This window comes from Anolis sagrei, chromosome 1 (genome assembly GCF_037176765.1).
Source record: "Anolis sagrei isolate rAnoSag1 chromosome 1, rAnoSag1.mat, whole genome shotgun sequence".
In the NCBI taxonomy this organism is placed as follows: Eukaryota; Metazoa; Chordata; class Lepidosauria; order Squamata; family Dactyloidae; genus Anolis; species Anolis sagrei.
In genome coordinates this window covers 151,016,370-151,027,167 of record NC_090021.1, presented here as the reverse complement: position 1 = coordinate 151,027,167, position 10,798 = coordinate 151,016,370, and positions in this window count along the sequence as shown.

The window sequence follows — 10,798 nt, the reverse complement described above, 5'->3', positions numbered from 1 at the left end:
GTAGTCCAGAAGAGAGTGTGGATATGTTATTGTGTATTTTGTTTGCCAGGGGAAGTCTTTTCTGCACATGCGCTGTAGCATCTTTTTGCTTTTTTTTGGCTTTTTAAAATACCTCCTGTTGTGTTTTTCTGTGTTTTTATGAGTGATGGTCACTCGTTGGCCTGATAGGTGTCTTGTGTCCAAATTTTGTGACAATTTGTCCAGTGGTTTTTGAGTTATGTTAATCCCACAAACGAACATTACATTTTTTATATAGATTTGATTTTTTAAAATATATATATAAGTTTACACATTTATTCATATTTATAACTATATGTTATGAATCCTTTACATCTTTTAAACATCTGCCTTCCCTCCACCCAGGTAAAAAAAGTTCTCTTTTGCTTTAAATTCTCCTGTTGAATTACATTTGAGACTTTGTTCCATGGGGCACATTATAGGCTGCTGTCACTGGGAGGACATGGTGTAATTCAACATGACACATGGCAAGCAGAGATGTGTTGAAATACCTGAGACTATTAGATCCAGGCAGTCCCCAGTTAAATTTTTTTACTACCACATAAATATACTCCTAGCTGACTAAAGTCTCAGGGGGATAAATACTCCATTAGAGGAAATACAAGAACACAGGTAGGAAAGTAGAATTGTATGCAGACTACTGAGTAATGACCACCCTCCTAGAGATGTTTCCTTCCCTCTTTTATGCCTCTCTAGCTTTAGGGAAAGACTTGCTTTTATGTGACTAATGTTCTTGGAAATAATAGAAATAACCCATATTGATTACATACAGATTAAGGTGTTCTAAAGCATTTAGGATTGCATTCCCGCTGCATGATTCTCCTACAGATTGCTTGTATATCCTTAAACACGCGTCTCCCCTCCCATCACCCTTGGTCATGCTTTTCGTTGGGCCATATATAGCACGAAAGGAAATTTGTGGATTCTCATTCTATGAATTATTGGAACTAAGGAATTGTACAATTTTCTTGTCAGCCAATCAGAAGAAGAAAACCACAAAATGTTGTGTTTTATATAGTAGGGTTGTGTGATTGATAAAAAAAAAGTTTCTAAAGTCATTACAAATTTTGGGGGCACGGGCATTTTGTTTCTAAAGTGTTTCTAAAGTATAATTGGTAAAAAGTGTTTGTAAAGTATAATTGGTAAAAAAAGAGTAACAAAATTTTGTTACTTTTTCCTTATAGTAATTGCACAAGGGGGAAAACTTCAGGGACTCCCTTCTCTCTCATTTTTACAGCTATTGGGGTGAAACTTGCTACAGTGTTGTTAGCCCATCCATTTTCAAATTGTTTCACTTATCCACAGATTTTTGAAGAATTTTCAAGTTTTTATAAACAACATTTTTTAAAAAATCCTACAAGAGCTATCTCCAGGAATGTTCTATACCAGGGGTCCTCAAACTAAGGCCCGGGGGCCGGATGCAGCTGAGTGTCAGCTGAGTGTCAGCTGTATTAAGATCACTCTGACCGAAAGGTCATGAGTTCGAAGCCAGCCTGGGTTGGAGTGGGTTTCCAACCAATTGTGTAGCCTGTTGTCGACCTTTGCAACCCGAAAGACAGTTGCATCTGTCAAGTAGGAAAATAAGGTACCACCTTAAAGTGTGGGGAGGCTAAATTAACTGATTTATGAGGCCATAAAGAAGACTCCAGTAAAGCATTCCAGCGGGGAAGCATGCGGGAAATGCGGAAGTACTTCATCAGCGTCGCAGATGGATGATGAAAGCGACAGATCCCCTGGTGGCCAGAAAAAAGTTAAATATAACCTCTGTGTATATCTGTATATGTTTGTATGTCAAAAATTGGCATTGAATGTTTGCCATATATGTGTACACTGTGATCCGCCCTGAGTCCCCTGCGGGGTGAGAAGGGCGGAATATAAAAGCTGTAAATAAATAAATAAACAAACCCTCGTAATTTGTGACAGCCACAAAAACAAAGTTTCTGGAGTAGAACAACTGCGTTCAAAGTAAGCACTGCACAATTAAGCAAAAAATAATACTTTCATACCAGAAACAGATTTTTAATTTTTTTTTGTTAACTAGTGTTATTTCACATTTACAATGGAACAAAATCATTTTAAGAACTAGGTTCTTGTGGGTTTTTTCGGGCTATAGAGCCATGTTCTAGAGGCATTTCTCCTGACGTTTCGCCTGCATCTATGGCAAGCATCCTCAGAGGTAGATGCAGGCGAAACGTCAGGAGAAATGCCTCTAGAACATGGCTCTATAGCCCGAAAAAACCCACAAGAACCTAGTGATTCCAGCCATGAAAGCCTTCGACAATACATTTTAAGAACACTTGCAATCTAATAAAAATGAAATACCATAAAATAAAATAAAATAAAATAAAATAAAATAAAATAAAATAAAATAAAATAAAATAAAATAAAATAAAATAAAATAAAATAAAATAAAATAAAATAAAATAAAATAATAAAATAAAATAAAATAAAATAAAGATGGACTCATGGGATAGAGCTTAAATGCCTCAGGTACCAGGCCATATGAGAGTAGTCCACTGCTGCCCAAACTCAACTTGTTCCCGTAGGCTAGTCTTAGGAATGAAGCCATAGGTCAGACTGAGTTCCCAAATATAAAAGTAATTCTGAGAATTGAAAGATGGCTGTGGGTGGGAAGAGAATCCTTCTTACTCTCAGGGCTTGTTTCTTCCTCAGTAATTTTTCATTAATAAATGGTGATTACAAAATAACTTTTGCTGATTCTCATTTCCTTGAAGCTTAAACATCTTTGAAAAACGATTGCCAGGGGAAAATTGACTGCGTACTCTTCCGCACTTTGCATTGTCAAAATGCCACCTTTTGTAGCTCGGAGTTTTGCACGTGGAATATTCAGAAGGACTGCAAGCATTTTTGTGTTTGAAACAAAGCCTGACCAGAAAAATCGTATTTCCCTTGCTACAAACATTTACATTTTATCATAAACCTACTGCGACTAAATGGCACCTATCCAACCTAATTCTCTGAACACCCCCTGCCCCCTTGCCATTTTTGTTTTCAAAGATCTACTCCAGTCTCATGATCTCTCCTGCATCCATTCAGTCATTTCAATATCCTGGGCAGTAAAGAGAATAGAAGCAGAAATCAGGATTGCTCTGTTAGATTGATAAACAGATGCTAAGTCGATGTGACACAGCTGCTACTGCTGAGCCAGGAAAAGCAGGTCAAGGTTATTAGGAGAGAGTGCCGAACTGCCTCATAGCTGTAAGCGAAAAGACTCCACGTGGCGTGTTCCTCCCCCTGCCCCTTCCCATTTTTTCTGATGGCAAAGAATAGCATCGACTATCTTGGGGACTTTTAAAATTAATCACTAGCAAGACGGAAATGGTATTCTTATTCATCTCAAATTTGACATGTGATAACATATATTTTCACTCGCAATCAATCTATATTGTTAACAGTTTAGGATATTAACATTAATTTGAAATTTTCGGCAAACTACCTCATAGGTTCTGATTTCATTCTGTGGAATCAGGAAAAGTATAGAGGTAGAAAAAAAATCGTTGGACTAAAATTACTGCAAAGCAAAGAAGTATTAGAGCGTGTCCTTTAATCCTATCAAACCTCTGCAAATTTTTGCAGAAGCTCTACAGCCGGTGTTATGCAGGAGGTGAGATTAGATTATTCTAATGGTTCCTTCTGACCTTAAATTCTGTGAAATTTGCAATATGATCAACCAGTAGGAGCATTTTTCGTAAAGGCAGTTTTCCTATAAAAAGAATAAGGCAATATTTAACTAGGGATATAAAAAGTTCTCTATATATTCAGTGCTATCTATATTCTGCACATCCATTTGCATACTGCACAAGCATAGAATTAACTACATAGGGCAGAATTTAATATTCAAAAGTGCCTTGGCTTTTGCTTTTTCTCATTCCAATTTCCTTGGTTGTAGCAAAAATATGGAAATCTGCCTTACAGTATGGATTCTGACCTCCAACATTTTGAAGTTGCTAATTCAGGCATGATCAGACTGAGTATTGCCTCTATAAAAGGATAACCAAATTCCAGACTAGGCATAATAGAATCACAAGGGTTGTTTAGTCCAACTCCTTACCACACAGGAATATACAGCTATAGCACTCCTAAAGGTTGCCCTCCTGAGCTGTAATGATTTCCAAAAGTAGTCCATTCCGCTATTTATTTTTTTATTTATCATGTCAGGAGCAAACAAAACAGCTGTATTGCATTTTTTAACAAACAAACAAACCACAAAGTTTGCAAGCTTGGTAGTTGATTAAATGTCCTTTGACCAGTATCTGGCCACTTGGAGTGCCTCTGGTGTTGCCGCAAGGAGGTCCTCCATTGTGCATGTGGCAGGACTCAGGTTGCATTGCAGTAGGTGGTCTGTAATTTGCTCTTCTCCACACTCGCATGTCATTGATTTCACTTTGTAGCTCCATTTCTTAAGATTGGCTCTGCATCTCGTGGTGCCAGAGTGCAGTCTGTTCAGCGCCTTCCAAGTTGCCCACTTTTCTGTGTACTCAGGGGGAGTCTCTCATTTGGTATCAGCCATCGGTTGAGGTTCTGGGTTTGAGCCTGCCACCTTTGGACTCTCGCTTGCTGAGGTGTTCCAGCGAGTGTCTCTGTAGATCTTAGAAAACTATTTCTTGATTTAAGTCGTTGACACACTGGCTGATACCCAAACATGGGATGAGCTGGAGATGTCACTGCCTTGCTCCTTTCACTATTGGCTGCTGCTTCCCGGCGGATGTCAGGTGTTGCAATACCGGCTAAACAGTGTAATTTCTCCAGTGGTGTAGCGCGCAGACACCCCATGTTAATGCGGCATGTCTCATTAAGAGCCACATTTACTGTTTTAGTTTGGTGAGATGGGTTCCACACTGGGCATGCGCACTCAGCAGCAGAGTGGCAAAGCGCAAGGGCAGATGCCTTCACTGTGTCTGGTTGTGATCCCCAGGTTGTGCCAGTCAGCTTTCATATGATATTGTTCCTAGCACCCACTTTTTGCTTGATATTCAAGCAGTGCTTCTTGTAGGTCAGAGCATGGTCCAAAGTGACTCCCAGGTATTTGGGTGTGCTGCAATGCTCCAGTGGGATTCCTTCCCAGGTAATCCTCAGAGCTCGGGATGCTTGTCTATTCTTAAGATGAAAAGCACATGTCTGTGTTTTAGATGAATTAGGGATCAGCTGGTTTTCCCTGTAATAGGCAGTCCATTCCACTGACCAACAGTTTTTACATTAAAGATCTTCTTCAAGGTTAGGTGTGACCTCTTTGCAATCTCTCTTAGGGCACATTGGCTAGATGTTCTGATGTGTTTAGAGATTAGGACAAAAGGCAGCTTGATGGGCTTATAGACTATGTCCAACCTGGGTTTATGTGAAATGAGAGAACCGGCTGATGGTCAATCTCTTATGTGAGTCAGGGGATGTGTAGTGACTGTGCAAACTTGATGAGTGAATAGAAAAGGTGTGGGAAAGAACATTTGGTTCGGTTCCTTGGGGATTTCCAGAATTGTGGCTAGGATACCTCCTTGGGTCATCTATCCAGGTTTCAACGGTGGCTCCAATTTTGGGTGTGTGATAACAATTTCAAAGGTGTTACAAAACTCTTTTTGTTTTTATATTGAACTAGCTGTACCCACCACATGTTGCTGTGGCCAACCTTTTCTCCCTCTTTTTCTCCTCCTTTCTTTCTCTCCTTCCTTCCTTCCTTCCTTCTCTCTTTCCTTCCTTCTTTTTTTTCTTTCATTCTCTTCTTCCTTCATTCCTCCCTCCCTCCCTTCTCTTCCTCTTCCCTCCCTCCCTCCTTTCTTTCCCTTCCTCTTTCTCCCTTCTCTACCTATTCTTACACTGCAACTCCCAGCAGTCCTCCTGATCAATCTACCTACCTACCTACCTACCTACCTATCTCTATCTAATCTATCTATTTGGAGGATTGTTGGAAATTGCAGTCCAGGAATAGGAAATTGGAAATATGCAGGGATTGAGGTGCTCTCAAAGAAATCCAAGGAGAACAAAGCTTGCATCTTGGAAGCGATGCATTTGGATCATCCTCTCCTAAAGGGCCTGGTCTAGGGGATGCTGGGAGCTGTAATCCAAAAGAGAGTGTGGATATGCTATTGTGTGTTTTGTTTGCCAGGGGGAGACATTCCTGCGCATGCACGGTAGCATCTTTTTGCTTTTTTGGCTTTTTAAATCCCTTCTGTTGTGTTTTTCATTGTTTTTTTAAAGAGTGATGGTCACTTGTGGGCCTGATAGATTAGGAAAGCCCCTACCCTAGAAACCTTCAAAAAGAACCTTAAAACCTGGCTCTTCCACTGTGCCAAAGGCGAGTAGGTATACAACCTCATACTATTGCTCAGCCTCAACGTTTTTGTCATTGGAGTATACGTCCCCCCGTTGTGGGAAAGCTTGATTCCACAATCCCTGTTTTAATGAGCCCCCCTTTGTAAATAACCTGCTTCTCCTTTTATTTCACCAGTGTTGTTAATCAGTTTTAATCAGTTTTTAAATCATTTTCTTGCACATGTAGCCTGCCCATTGTCACTGTGACTGTGTTTATTGTAATCTTATATCGTTAATGTATTTATATGTTTTATGTAATTATGATGTTGTTGTTTGTTGCATGTGTTTTTGGTTTTATTTTGCTGTAATTTGTCGATTGGGCTTGGCCTCATGTAAGCCGCCCCGAGTCCCCGTTCGGGAGATGGTGGTGGGATATAAATAAAGATTATTATTCTTATTCTTATTCTTATTTGAAACACAACAAGATGAGTCCACAGCAGACACTCTGCTGGCTGTTGAATTGGATCACATGTCGGACATTATTATTATTGGTGTATTGTGTCCAAATTTCATGTCAATTCGTCCAGTGGTTTTTGAGTTATGTTAATCCCACAAACGAACATTACATTTTTATTTCTATAGATAGGAACAAAGGGATACTTCTTTGAAAATCAGAATAGCAATAGAGAAAGAAGCATTTCAGTTTAGGGCTGGTAACATCTTATTGGAAAGGAGGAGATCCACCATGGGAAATCCTGAGGGAGCAGCTCCAAAGCAGGCTGAAGCAAGACACAAAGGCATATAGCAGGGATTGGCAACTATGGAAAACTAGGAGGTACATTAGTCCTTCAGGAGAGCTTGGAGAGTTACATCCTGACTGCATCTGTTCTTTCAGTAAGGACATAGTAAGTAAATAAGTAACATTTAAGCAGAGGGGGCCCTAGGTAATTTGGTAAGCAAACAGTATTTTGCCCCCCCCCCCCCCCCAAACCAATCACTGATATATATTTTCTGTTTGTCGTGGGAGTTCTGTGTGCCATATTTGGTTCAATTCCATCATTGGTGGAGTTCAGAATGCTCTTTGATTGTAGGTGAACTATATATCCCAGTAACTACAACTCGCATATGTCAAGTCTATTTTCCCCCAAGAGCGCCTCAAGAGCACCTCTGGGCAAAATCAACTATACTGCAAATGCTTACTTTGCATAATGGGTTGAGCCACCCCTGCATTTAGGGAATGTGGAGACATACTTTGGGATCCTCCTAGTTCCCTAGGGAGCATTTTAAAATAAAAAGTTTAAATTTTTTTTTTGCAGTGGGTGTAAAGGCCTTTCATACCTCATAGAGTTCACATTTGGGCATTTATGAGCAAAAACACAAATACATCAAAGATAATTTTGTGACCCCCTAGGCAGCCACACCCACAATGCATCCACTACTAATTTATTCATGGAAGAAAGTGCTATGAGATATCTGCAACCAAATTAGTTCCTGAATTATTGTGGGGAAAGGGGCTCATTAAGAGATTATTTCCATTGTGGACTCCCCTCCCCGCAACATTTTCAATTATTCTGCAGTGCAAGAATGCCTGGAGAGCAATGGCATTGTGTGATAAGGCTGAGACACAAGCAAGACTAATGTAATATAACAGCACAGTGTGATGAAGCCCTTAGAGAGGAAACACGGATCCCAGACAACACTAAATATACACCTTTAGTTTGCTGGGTGTTCTGTACTTGCAACTGTCCCAAAATCAGATCCACATCAGCAGCATTCCCAAAACTACATATACATATACAGAAGGCTTTCCTCCTCTCTTTCTTTCTCCTTGCATTTTTCAATTAAAAATGATCTAGGCAGTTGTTGGAAGCTATAATCTAGATGGAATTGTAGGGGATATGAACGATAATTCCCTACAAAATGAGACAAAAAGTAGCTTTGAAAGAATTGGCCAATATGATCTTGAAGGACAGAGATAAACAGTACTCTTCTGTTATGCACAGATTCCAGGTTCTCACTTTGGATGGAGAGAGAGAAAAATAAAAAGAAAGACAGCGAGAAAATGAGAGAGAGAGAGAGAGAGAGAGAGAGAGAGAGAGAGAGAGAGAGAGGACACACACACACAGGACTGTTAGCTAGGGGGAAATTGATTTCTCATTAAGTTTTAGTCTTTAATCATTTTAATAATCAAACCAATTAAAGCGCACAGTCCCACAATGTAGTTGAAATTCTTCCATTCCTGATTCACACGTTCATAAATAATATGTTGAATCTGGCATGCATCATTTTGCCCCCTCCCAGCAGACGGTTATGTGAATTAATTTAGTATTATGAATGGCTCACAGAGCGGTCTCATGTACGTCAACTCAGAAGTAGGAATCTATCAGTTAAATAAGACTTTCTGAACTAACATATGTGATTGAATGAAAGGGACAGATGTCTCCAGTCAAAGTGTCTCATTTCTCTGCTGCCAAAACACTTCATAGGACATAACTGGAACCCTGAGAGTGCTTTATGCTGGTGCGCAGTCCATTGTGCTGGTGCAGTGGTTAGGTTTTGAGAAGTCCTTGGGCACAACCACCATGTCAGACTACACAGAGAAGTCATTGAAATCCACAAGCATGTGGACAATTTCAACAGAAAGGAAGAAACCATGAAAATGAACAAAATCTGGCTACCAGTATTAAAGGACTCAAAAATCACAACAGCAAAACAACAGAGGGGAAACAAACAGGCACATAAAATCACTCTCAACAAGGGATTCCCCCGGGCACTTCCAAGCCATTGAATGCTAATCAAGGTGATCAGCTGAAACATTTACTTCTAGCCCCAGCAGACAAAAGTCCTTTGTCTCACCCTGGCCATTCCACAGATATATAAACTGATTTTTCTTACTTCCAACAGACCTCACTACCTCTGAGGATGCTTGCCATAGATGCAGGCGAAACGTAATTGCTGGGATTTATCGTTCACCTACAATCAAAGAGCATTCTGAACCCCACCAATGATAGAATTGGGCCAAACTTCCCACACAGAACCCCCATGAGCAACAGAAAATACTGTTTTCTGATGGCCTTTGGCAACCCCTCTGACATCCTCTTGTGACCCCTCCCCAGGGGTCCTGACCCCCAGGTTGAGAAACACTGCCCTAATGTATTGTCGAAGGCTTTCATGGCCGGAATCACGGGGTTGTTGTAGGTTTTTTGGCCTGTATGGCCATGTTCTAGAAGCATTCTCTCCTGATGTTTTGCCTTTGGGTCTTCTTTTCCCACCTTTTTGAAATTGGGAAAAATATTTGTCCTCTTCCAGTCGCTCAAGGATGACTGCCAGTGTTTCTGAGCATACTTTACCAGCTCTTTTAATACCTTCTCATGTAGTTCATTTGGCTCTGAATGCTTGAATTCTTGTAGAATAGGCAGTTAATCTTGTACTGCTTCTTTTCTGTACTATTCTGTGTTTCAAATTGCATTATATGGCAGTGTAGATGGAGCCTACAGCATCATATACTTTTATCTTTCCCAAGTAGAACAAGGTTTTCCTTGTGTTGTTGATGGCCGAACTCACTGGATTGCTGTGAGTTTTCTGGACTGTATGGCCATGTTCCAGCAGTGTTCTCTCCTGACGTTTCATCTGCCTCTATCGCAGGCATCCTCACAAACTCTGAGGATGCCTTCTCCTCTAATATTTCTGATTATGGGATTATGTACAGTGTGTCCCTATGTTTATCGAAACCAGCTTTCTTAGCATCTAAAATATATGCATGCCTTATGCAGGTGAAACATCAGGAGAGAATGCTTCTGGAACATGGCCATACAGCCCAAACAAACTTACAGCAACCCAAGGTTTTCCTTTTGGGAAAAAACTTAGGCAAAGAAGGTGTTCAGTGGCTTTGCCTTTTCTTTTCTTCCCATTAGCCTTTTCTTTCCTTCCTATTATTTCACCATCTTCTCCTTTCTGTTTTCATGCAGAAACATAACACTATGAACATAATAAAAAATCCTTTTATTTCATTGTTTTAACCCCTCTAGCAAGTTCATTCTGTGCTTTAGATTTTCTGACTTTTTTCCCTTTTTCCATTTTTGTACATTTAAAATCTTGGCTCAATAGACTGACCCTTGATTCTTTAGACACCTCCCATTTTTCTTCCACATTGAACACATTTGAAATTTGTGACTTCCAATATTTCACTTTTAAGAAACTACCTTCCATTATGAACTTCCTTCTCCTCTAATATTTCTGACCATGGGATTATGTACGGTGTGCCCCTATATTTATTGAAATCAGCTTTCTAAGCACCTAAAATATATGCATGCCTTATGCCTGTCTTCCCTTTTCCAGTATATGCAAATTCCAGGGGAATATGTTTACTCCATCCTAGCAAGTGCCTGCAGGTTCCTACACGTCCACCCCTTTAACTACATCATCACTATTGGTTAGGATCAGATCTAAAATAGCTGGTCCTCTTGTTCCCTTTTCCATCTTTGTGATAATAACATTGGTTTCAAAGCAAATCAGG